Source organism: Oncorhynchus kisutch, linkage group LG2, assembly GCF_002021735.2.
Source record: "Oncorhynchus kisutch isolate 150728-3 linkage group LG2, Okis_V2, whole genome shotgun sequence".
Lineage (NCBI taxonomy): Eukaryota > Metazoa > Chordata > Actinopteri > Salmoniformes > Salmonidae > Oncorhynchus > Oncorhynchus kisutch.
This window is the reverse complement of record NC_034175.2, coordinates 57,692,476-57,703,912: the sequence shown is the minus strand read 5'-3', so window position 1 is coordinate 57,703,912 and position 11,437 is coordinate 57,692,476. Positions and strand designations below refer to the sequence as shown.

Genomic DNA, 11,437 nt, shown 5'->3' with positions numbered 1-11,437 from the left:
CTAGAGTCGGCTCTCTATTCCGCAAAAAAGCCTCCTTCACTCACGCCGCCAAACTTACCCTAGTAAAGCTGACTATCCTACCGATCCTCGACTTCGGCGATGTCATCTACGAAATAGCTTCCAATACTCTACTCAGCAAACTGGATGCAGTTTATCACAGTGCCATCCGTTTTGTTACTAAAGCACCTTATACCACCCACCACTGCGACCTGTATGCTCTAGTCGGCTGGCCCTCGTTACATATTCATCGCCAGACCCACTGTCTCCAGGTCATCTACAAGTCCATGCTAGGTAAAGCTCCGCCTTATCTCAGTTCACTGGTCACGATGGCAACACCCACCCGTAGCACGCGCTCCAGCAGGTGTATCTCACTGATCATCCCTAAAGCCAACACCTCATTTGGCCGCCTTTCCTTCCAGTTCTCTGCTGCCTGTGACTGGAACGAATTGCAAAAATCGCTGAAGTTGGAGACTTTTATTTCCCTCACCAACTTTAAACATCAACTATCTGAGCAGCTAACCGATCGCTGCATCTGTACATAGTCCATCTGTAAATAGCCCACCCAATCTATCTACCTCATCCCCATACTGTTTTTATTTTATTGACTTTTCTGCTCTTTTGCACACCAGTATCTCTACTTGCACATCATCATCTGCTCATTTATCAGTCCAGTGTTAATCTGCTAAATTGTAATTATTCGCTCCTATGGCCTATTATTCACCTACCTCCTCATGCCTTTTGCACACACTGTACATAGACTTTCTTTTTTCTACTGTGTCATTGATTTGTTTATTGTGTTATTGGCTCGTTTATTGTTTACTCCATGTGTAACTCTGTGTTGTTGTCTGTGTCACACTGCTTTGCTTTATCTTGGCCAGGTCGCAGTTGCAAATGAGAACTTGTTCTCAGCTAGCCTACCTGGTTAAATACAGGTGAAATAAAAAAAATTATAAATAAAAATGTATTTGTGTTGTTCCAAATCTCTGAATAAAAATGACAGTTAGTGCAGAATGGTGGCATGTGTGTGGGGGTGGGGGGGGGCACTGAAGGGGGAGTTCTCCCAGGGAGATATACAAGCTAGAACTGCCACTGCACCCAGTAGATATAGGTATTTATCAAAATTGGATATGTTTTCTAATTCTTTGTGGGACTGTGTAATCTGAGGGAAATATGATTCTCTAAAATGGTCATGCATTTGGCAGGAGGTTAGGAAGTGCAGCTCAGTTTCCACCTCATTTTGTGGGCAGTGTGCACATAGCCTGCCTTCTCTTGAGAGCCAGGTCTGCCTTTGGTGGCCTTTCTCAATAGCAGGGCTATGCTCACTGAGTCTGTACATAGAAACATTTCCTTAAGTTTGGGTCAGTCACAGCTCCGTTTTTTTGTTAATTCTTTTCATTGTGTCAAGTAATTATCTTTTTGTTTTCTCATGATTTGGTTGGGTCTAATTGTGTTGCTGTCCTGGGGCTCTGTGGGGTCTGTTTGTGTTTGTGAACAGAGTCCCAGGACCAGCTTGCTGGGACTCTTCTCCAGGTTAATTTCTCTGTAGGTGATGGCTTTGTTATGGAAGGTTTGGGAATTGCTTCCTTTTAGGTGGTTGTAGAATTTAACGGCTCTTTTCTGGATTTTGATAATTAGCGGGTATCGACCTAATTTCTCTGCATGCATTATTTGGTGTTTTACGTTGTACACGGAATATATTTTTTGCAGAACTCTGCATACAGAGTCTCAATTTGGTGTTTGTCCCATTTTGTGGATTATTGGTCGGTGAGAGGACCCCAGACCTCACAACCATAAATGGCCATGGGTCCTATAACTGATTCAAATATTTTTAGCCAGATCCTAATTGGTGTGTCGAATTTTGATGGTATAGAATGCCCTTCTTGCCATGTCTCTCAGATCGTTCACAACTTTGTGGAAGTTACCTGTGGCGCTTAATGTTTAGGCCGAGGTATGTCAAGTTTTTTGTGTGCACTAGGGCAATGTGTCCAGATGGAATTTGTATTCGTGGAACACCATTATTTTGGTCTTACTGAGATTTACTGTCAGGGCCCAAGTCTGACAGAATCTGTGCAGAAGATCTAGGTGCTGCTGTAGGCCCTCCTTGGTTGGTGACAGAAGCACCAGATCATCAGCAAACAGTAGACATTTGACTTCGGATTCTAATAGGGTGAAGCCGGGTGCTGCAGACTTTTCTAGTGCCCTTGCCAATTCGTTGATATATATGTGGAAGAGGGTGGAGCTTAAGCTGCATCCCTGTCTCACCCCACGACCCCGTGTGAAGAAATGTGTGTTTTTTGCCCATTTTAACTGCACACTTGTTGTTTGTGTACATGGATTTTATAATGTCATATGTTTTACCCCCAACACCACTTTCCATCAATTTGTATAGCACACCCTCATGCCAAATTGAGTCGAAGGCTTTTTTGAAATCAACAAAGCATGAGAAGACTTTGCCCTTGTTTTGGTTTGTTTGGTTGTCAATTAGGGTGTGCAGGCTGAATACATGGTCTGGTAATTTGGTAAAAAGCCAGTTTGACATTTGCTCAGTACATTGTTTTCATTGAGGAAATGTACGAGTCTGCTGTTAATGATAATGTAGAGGATTTTCCCAAGGTTACTGTTGACCCATAGTAGTTATTGGTAGTTATTGGGGTCAAATTTGTCTCCACTTTTGTGGATTGGGGTGATCAGTCCTTGGTTCCAAATATTGGGGAAGATGCCAGAGCTAAGGATGATGTTAAAGAGTTTTAATATAGCCAATTGGAATTTGTTGTCTGTATATTTGATCATTTCATTGAGGATACCATCAACACCACAGGCCTTTTTTATTTTGTCCTGTAACTCATTCAAGGTAATTGGAGAATCCAGTGGGTTCTGGTAGTCTTTAATATTTGATTCTAATATATGTATTTGATAATGTATATGTTTTTGCTCTTTATTCTTTGTTATAGAGCCAAAAAGATTGGAGAAGTGGTTTACCCATACATCTCCATTTTTTTATAGATAATTCTTCGTGTTGTTGTTTGTTTAGTGTTTTCCAATTTTCCCAGAAGTGGTTAGAGTCTATGGATTCTTCAATTACATTGAGCTGATTTCTGACGTGCTGTTTCTTCTTTTTCTGTAGTGTATTTCTGTCTTGTTTTAGTGATTCACCATAGTGAAGGCGTAGACTCAGGTTTTCTGGGTCTCTGTGTTTTTGGTTGGACAGGTTTCTCAATTTCTTTCTTAGATTTTTGCATTCTTCATTTTCTATTTGAGATTTTTAGATTTGATAGGGAAGAGAGGTCAAATATACTGTTAAGATTTTCTACTGCCAAGTTTACACCTTCACTATTACAGTGGAACGTTTTACCCAGGAAATTGTCTAAAAGGGATTGAATTTGTTGTTGCCTAATTGTTTTTTGGTAGGTTTCCAAACTGCATTCCTTCCATCTATAGCATTTCTTAATGTTACTCAGTTCCTTTGGCTTTGATGCCTCATGATTGAGTATTGCTCTGTTCAAGTAGACTGTGATTTTGCTGTGGTCTGATAGGGGTGTCACTGGGCTGACTGAACGCTCTGAGAGACTCTGGGTTGAGGTCAGTGATAAAGTAGTCTACAGTACTACTGCCAAGAGATGAGCTATAGGTGTACCTACCATAGGAGTCCCCTCGAAGCCTACCATTGACTATGTACATACCCAGCGTGCGACAGAGCTGCAGGAGTTGTGACCCGTTTTTGTTGGTTATGCTGTCATAGTTGTGCCTAGGGGAGCATATGTGGGAGGGAATGCTGTCACCTGCAGGCAGGTGTTTGTCCCCCTGTGTGCTGAGGGTGTCAGGTTCTTGTCCGGTTCTGGCATTTAGGTCGCCACAGACTAGTACATGTCCCTGGGCCTGGAAATGATTGATTTCCCCCTCCAGGATGGAGAAGCTGTCTTCAGTATGGGGATTCTAGTGGGGGGATATAGGTAGCACACAGGAGGACATTTTTCTCTGTTAAGATCATTTCCTTTTGAATTTCTAGCCAAATGTAAAAAGTTCCTGTTTTGATTAATTTAATGGAGTGAGTTAGGTCTGCTCTATGCCAAATTAGCATACCCCCTGAGTCCCTTCCCTGTTTCACACCTGATAGTTTGGTGGATGGGACTACCAGCTCTCTGTAACCTAGAGGGCAACCAGTGGGTCCGTCTCCTCTATACCAGGTTTCTTGCAGGATGACAATGTCTGTATTCCGATTTCTTTGGTGAAGTCTGGGTTCCTGCTCTTTAGGCCAAAGGCAGATGACCTCAGGCCTTGGATATTCCAGGATGATATAGTGAAGGCTTTTTGTTCCATAAAGTGTCCAATGTTGTTGGTCGTGGTTTAGCCTCAAGCCAGTAAGTGTGAGCAGAGCCTGCTCTTTCTCTCTCTCTGTCTCTCTCTCTCTCTCTCCATCTGCTCACTTTCTGTGTGACTAAGAGCCATCACCCCCTCACATGCTGCAGTCTGCAACTCCCACCACTCCTGCTGTCACAGATTGTGAACATTCTTCAGCCTACTTTGCTATAAAGCTAAACAATTAATATGCTGATTCTGGTCGTTTTTATGCTCAATATCTAAACCTTTGCTAAAACTGCAGGAAAGGCGGCAGCATATTCATGCCTTTCTTTCTATCCATTAAAATCTATTATCTGACTCCAGTCAATGTTGATAGGCAGGGTGGGCATAGTTGTAGCTGCTTTGCCTAGCCTGAAGTAACTTCATTCGAGCGGTTTCATATTTTGCGCATGCGTATTGCCTTAACATGTTGTGTGGGTAATGCTGGCACAAGCTGTGCACAGGCAACCACCCCCAATGACACCATCCTCCTCACTCTGCTAGCTCTCCGGCAGGCAAACAGAGTGAGTACTGTACTGTCCACTTGTACTGTTACACATCTTGGACATTTACTTTTGCTTTGTGGAAGTAAGGAATGGGAGTTACCAGTTGTGTCAGTGTTGAGAGTGAACCTCGGCCTTCTGGGAGTCTGACTGTCACTGAACATGACGATCAAATCTAACAAACTTCTCTGACAGACACTTCCCTTTTTGTTTTCCAAGTGTGTGTGCATGTGAGTGTGAGTGTGTGTGTGTGTGTGTGTGTGTGTGTGTGTGTGTGGCCTTTGACATTTTGTGGTAATACCAACAAAAACAGGCCATTCTTATGCCAATTGTGAGCTTCTGGCCCAGAGTTCTCATTAGGGAGAGGGTTCTCCTCTCCTCTGGTCTCTTCTCCTCCGTTCTCCTCCCCTCCTCTGTCTCGCCCCTAAGTGGATTAAAAGGATGTGAAACATGAGCTGGAGCACTGCTAATAGCGTTTCTTGAATTTGAAGTGTGCCATGCTGGATTGATTCTCATGGTAAAGTTGCCGATATTGTAACTGAAACAAGCAGTGTTCACACTCACTCTAATGGGAATAGTAGATGTCTGTGAAAACTGTACTGTATTTATACAGAATACATCATAATCAATCTGAGAGGTCAGATGAGTTGAGTTTACCACACACACACACACACACACACACACACACACACACACACACACACACACACACACACACACACACACACACACACAACACAGTTGCACGCCTGCGTGCACACATAACAGTAGCTTCAGAATACATTAATTAATCGGAGTTGCAATGTGGCCACAGTCATGAACCCTGTGTGTGTTTTGGCTTTCTTATGCATTCATTATCTCTCTGTCGGTTCCACTTCACTGCGTTTGTGTGTGTGTGGGAGGAGGATGCGGGGGGGGGGGGGTAATTGTAGCCTCTGTGTGTGTTTTAGCATTCTTATGAATTCATTGCCCTTCTAGTTTCCTCTCTGTTGAGTGTGTGTGTGTGTGTATGTGTGTGTGCGCGTGTGTGTGTGTGCGTGTGTGTGTGTGTGTGTGCGTGTGCGTGTGTGTGTGTGTGTGTGCGTGTGTGTGTGTGTGTGTGCGCGTGTGTGTGAGTGTGTGCCTGTGAGCATGCACAGAATACAGACTACAGAATGCACACACATACAGACATCATAGCACGGTAGTTTTACCCCTGCAGCCAACGAGGCTCCTGAATCCCAAATCCTTCTTTCCCGGCAAGCAGCTAGGAAGCTCCTTTGTTCTTCAGAGACTCCACATTCCAGGGAGAGAGAGATAGAGGAAGAGAGAGAGGGAGCGAGATAGAGATAGAAAATGAGAAGGAATGAGGAAGATAATAAGGGACAGAGGATAGATACACTCTTAGAAAAAAATGTGCTATCTAGAACCAAAAGGGGTTCTGCAGCTGTCCCCTTAGGAAAAACATTTAAGGCTCGGGCACTTTTTTTCAATTTTCATCGTAAAATGACATACCCAAATCTAACTGCCTGTAGCTCAGGACCTGAAGCAAGGATATGCATATTCTTGATACCATTTGAAAGGAAACACTTTGAAGTTTGTGGAAATGTGAAATGAATGTAGAAGAATACAACACATTAGATCTGGTAAAAGATAATGCAAGAGAAAGGCCACAATGCATTATTCCAATTTAGGCGCAATTTATATTTTGGCCACTAGAAGGCATCAGTGTATGTGCAAAGTTTTAGACTGATCCAATGTACCATTCCATTTCTGTTCAAAATGTTGTATCAAGTCTGCCCAAATGTGCCTAATTGGTTTATTAATACATTTTCAACTTCATACCTGTGCACTCTCCTCAAACAATAGCAGGGTATTATTTCATTGTAATAGCTACTGTAAATTGGACAGTGCAGTGAAATTAACAAGAATTTAAAATGTCTGCTTGTATCAGATATGTCCTGGGAAATGTTGTTGTTTACTTACAACCTCATGCAAATCACATTAGTGCACATTAGCTCAACCATCCCGCCGGTGTGACACCGATCCTGTAGCGGTTATTAAGAACCCCTCTTGGTTCCAGGTAGAAAATGTTTTGGTTCCATTATCCTATGAGGACATCTCTCTCTCTCTCTCTCTCTCTCTCTCTCTCTCTCTCTCTCTCTCTCTCTCTCTCTCTCTCTCTCTCTCTCTCTCTCTCTCTCTCTCTCTCTCTCTCTCTCTCTCTCTCTCTCTCTCTCTCTCTCTCTCTCTCTCTCTCTCTCTCTCTCTCTCTCTCTCTCTCTCTCTCTCTCTCTCTCTCTCTCTCTCTCTCTCTCTCTCTCTCTCTCTCTCTCTCTCTCTCTCTCTCTCTCTCTCTCTCTCTCTCTCTCTCTCTCTCTCTCTCTCTCTCTCTCTCTCTCTCTCTCTCTCTCTCTCTCTCTCAAACATTTAGGTTTAGGGTCACTTAGAAATCTCCTTGTTTTTGAAGGAAAAGCTCATTTTTTCTCCATTAAAATAACATCGAATTGATCAGAAATTCTGTGTAGATACTGTTAATATTGTAAATGACTATTGAAACAGATACTAGTCAATGACTAAATGACTATTGAAACAGATACTAGTCAACAGTGAACAGTGAAGAGGCGACTCCGGGATGCTGGCCTTCTAGGCAGAGTGCCTCTGTCCAGTCTCAACGTCAACAGTGAAGAGGCGACTCCGGGATGCTGGCCTTCTAGGCAGAGTGCCTCTGTCCAGTCTCAACGTCAACAGTGAAGAGGCGACTCCGGGATGCTGGCCTTCTAGGCAGAGTTCCTCTGTCCAGTCTCAACGTCAACAGTGAAGAGGCGACTCCGGGATGCTGGCCTTCTAGGCAGAGTTCCTCTGTCCAGTGTCAACGTCAACAGTGAAGAGGCGACTCCGGGATGCTGGCCTTCTAGGCAGAGTTCCTCTGTCCAGTGTCAACGTCAACAGTGAATAGGCGACTCCGGGATGCTGGCCTTCTAGGCAGAGTTCCTCTGTCCAGTGTCAACGTCAACAGTGAAGAGGCGACTCCGGGATGCTGGCCTTCTAGGCAGAGTTCCTCTGTCCAGTGTCAACGTCAACAGTGAAGAGGCGACTCCGGGATGCTGGCCTTCTAGGCAGAGTTCCTCTGTCCAGTCTCAGCGTCAACAGTGAAGAGGCGACTCTGGGATGCTGGCCTTCTAGGCAGAGTTCCTCTTTCCAGTCTCAACGTCAACAGTGAAGAGGTGACTCCGGGATGCTGGCCCTCTAGGCAGATTTCCTCTGTCCAGTCTCATTGTCAACAGTGAAGAGGCGACTCCGGGATGCTGGCCTTCTAGGCAGAGTTCCTCTGAGAGAAGGAGAGAATTAGAGAACGCACACTTAGATTCACACAGGACACCGAATAGGACAGGAGAAGTACTCCAGATATAACAAACTGACCCCAGCCCCCCGACACATAAACTACTGCAGCATAAATACTGGAGGCTGAGACAGGAGGGGTCAGGAGACACTGTGGCCCCATCCGAGGACACCCCCGGACAGGGCCAAACAGGAAGGATATAACCCCACCCACTTTGCCAAAGCACAGCCCCCACACCACTAGAGGGATATCTTCAACCACCAACTTACCATCCTGAGACAAGGCTGAGTATAGCCCACAAAGATCTCCGCCACGGCACAACCCAAGGGGGGGGCGCCAACCCAGACAGGATGACCACAACAGTGAATCAACCCACTCAGGTGACGCACCCCCTCCAGGGACGGCATGAGAGAGCCCCAGCAAGCCAGTGACTCAGCCCCTGTAATAGGGTTAGAGGCAGAGAATCCCAGTGGAAAGAGGGGAACCGGCCAGGCAGAGACAGCAAGGGCGGTTCATTGCTCCAGAGCCTTTCCGTTCACCTTCCCGCTCCTGGGCCAGACTACACTCAATCATATGACCCACTGAAGAGATGAGTCTTCAGTAAAGACTTAAAGGTTGAGACCGAGTTTGCGTCTCTGACATGGGTAGGCAGACCGTTCCATAAAAATGGAGCTCTATAGGAGAAAGCCCTGCCTCCAGCTGTTTGCTTAGAAATTCTAGGGACAATTAGGAGGCCTGCGTCTTTTGACCGTAGCGTACGTGTAGGTATGTACGGCAGGACCAAATCAGAGAGATAGGTAGGAGCAAGCCCATGTAATGCTTTGTAGGTTAGCAGTAAAACCTTGAAATCAGCCCTTGCTTTGACAGGAAGCCAGTGTAGAGAGGCTAGCACTGGAGTAATATGATCAAATTTTTGGTTCTAGTCAGGATTCTAGCAGCCGTATTTAGCACTAACTGAAGTTTATTTAGTGCTTTATCCGGGTAGCCGGAAAATAGAGCATTGCAGTAGTCTAACCTAGAAGTGACAAAAGCATGGATTAATTTTTCTGCATCATTTTTGGACAGAAAGTTTCTGATTTTTGCAATGTTACGTAGATGGAAAAAAGCTGTCCTCGAAATGGTCTTGATATGTTCTTCAAAAGAGAGATCAGGGTCCAGAGTAACGCCGAGGTCCTTCACAGTTTTATTTGAGACGACTGTACAACCATTAAGATTAATTGTCAGATTCAACAGAAGATCTCTTTGTTTCTTGTGACCTAGAACAAGCATCTCTGTTTTGTCCGAGTTTAATAGTAGAAAGTTTGCAGCCATCCACTTCCTTATGTCTGAAACACATGCTTCTAGCGAGGGCAATTTTGGGGCTTCACCATGTTTCATTGAAATGTACAGCTGTGTGTCATCCGCATAGCAGTGAAAGTTCCTCTGTCCAGTCTCAACGTCAACAGTGAAGAGGCGACTCCGGGATGCTGGCCCTCTAGGCAGAGCTCCTCTGTCCAGTCTCAATGTCAACAGTGAAGAGGCGACTCCGGGATGCTGGCCCTCTAGGCAGAGTTCCTCTGTCCAGTCTCAGCGTCAACACTGAAGAGGCGACTCCGGGATGCTGGCTCTCTAGGCAGAGCTCCTCTGTCCAGTCTCAACGTCAACAGTGAAGAGGCGACTCCGGGATGCTGGCCCTCTAGGCAGAGTTCCTCTGTCCAGTCTCAACATCAACAGTGAAGAGGCGACTCCGGGATGCTGGCCCTCTAGGCAGAGTTCCTCTGTCCAGTCTCAACGTCAACAGTGAAGTTTTGCTATTTTTTGAGTTTTTATTATTAGTGGTTATGGGCCTAATTCTGCCCTGCATGTGTTGTTTGTAGTTTTCCTCTGGACATGTAGGATAATCTTACAGAACATGTGGGGTTTCAATGGGGTGTTTGTCCCACTGGGTGAAATCTTGTTGTAAAAGTGGACCCCACAGCTGGCTGCCATAAAGTGTAATTGGTTCAATGACTCATTCAATTAGTTTTAGCCAAATTTGAATAGGTATTTCAACTTGAATTAGTTTCTTAATGCTGTATGCCCTGTGTGCTTTCTCTCTCAGTTCATTCACTGCCTCATTTAGGTCTCCAGCTGAGCTTATTTGTAAACCTAAGTAATTGTAGTGTGTGCAGTACTCTGTATATTTTGTACCAATTGAGAACTTTGGTCTAATTGCCTGAGATCTGGATGCATCTCTGGAAAATCATTATTTTTGTATTTTTGGGGATTACTGGCAGGGCCCAGGTCTGGCAGTACTGCTCTAGCAGGTCCAGGCTCTGCTGTAGGCCATGTGCTGTGGGTGACATCTGCGAAGAGCAGGCATTTAACCTCCAAATTGTGGAAACTAACACTAGGGGCTGAGGATTTTTCTAGAATAGTGGCCAGTTCGTTGATGTAAATATTGAAGAGGGCAGGGCTCAGATTGCAACCCTGGTGAAGGCCCCGCCCCGGTTAAATAATTTTCTTGCCAATTTTGATGCTGCACGTATTGCCAGTATACATTGATTTAATTATGTAATGTGTTTAACCACCCTAAACCACTTTCAATAAGTTTGTAAAACAGCCCTGTATGCCAAATAGAATTAAATGCTTTTTAGAAGTCGATAAAGCAAGTGTACATTTTGGTAGGGTGTAAATATGTAATGAGGTCTGTGTGTAGCTTGTATAGAGGAGTCAGGCTCAGGACAGCAGATATGAGTAAATAAACGTAATTTACTCAAAAATAGACAAATACAATAAAGCGAGCCCACATAATGGACCGTATACATACAAACAATTACTCACAAACAAACATGGGGGAACAGAGGGTTAAATAATGAACAAGTAATTGGAGATTAAAACCAGGTGTGTAAGACAAAGAAAAAACAAATGGAAAATGAAAAAAATTATCTTGAATTTTGCATTGTTCTCTGTTTGCATCAGTTTGAACAGGGTTGTAGAGGTTTTAAAATGGGTTGTCGATATGTCAACGAATCAAATCAAAGTATATTTGTCACGTGCGCCGAATACAGTGAAATGCTTACTTACAGGCTCAAAACCAATAGTGTGGAAAAAGGTGTGTGTGTGTGTGTGTGCGTGTGTGCATGTGTGCGTGTGCGTGTGTGCATGTGTGTGTGTGCGTGTGTGCGTGCGTGCGCGCGTGTGCGTGTGTGTGTGTGTGTGTGTAGGTAAGTAAAGAAATAAAACAAACCATTTTTAGGGCCTTCCTCTGACACAGCCTGGTGTAGAGGTCCTGGATGGCAGGCAGCTTTGCCCC

General features: G+C 44.5%; 1 protein-coding gene across 1 annotated transcript in view; it reads left to right on the top strand.

Annotated features, from left to right (window-relative positions):
• The window catches only part of enox1 (ecto-NOX disulfide-thiol exchanger 1), a gene marked incomplete at its 3' end in the record, with an annotated part of 106,836 nt that overhangs the window by 46,761 nt on the left and 48,638 nt on the right, over window positions 1-11,437 (top strand).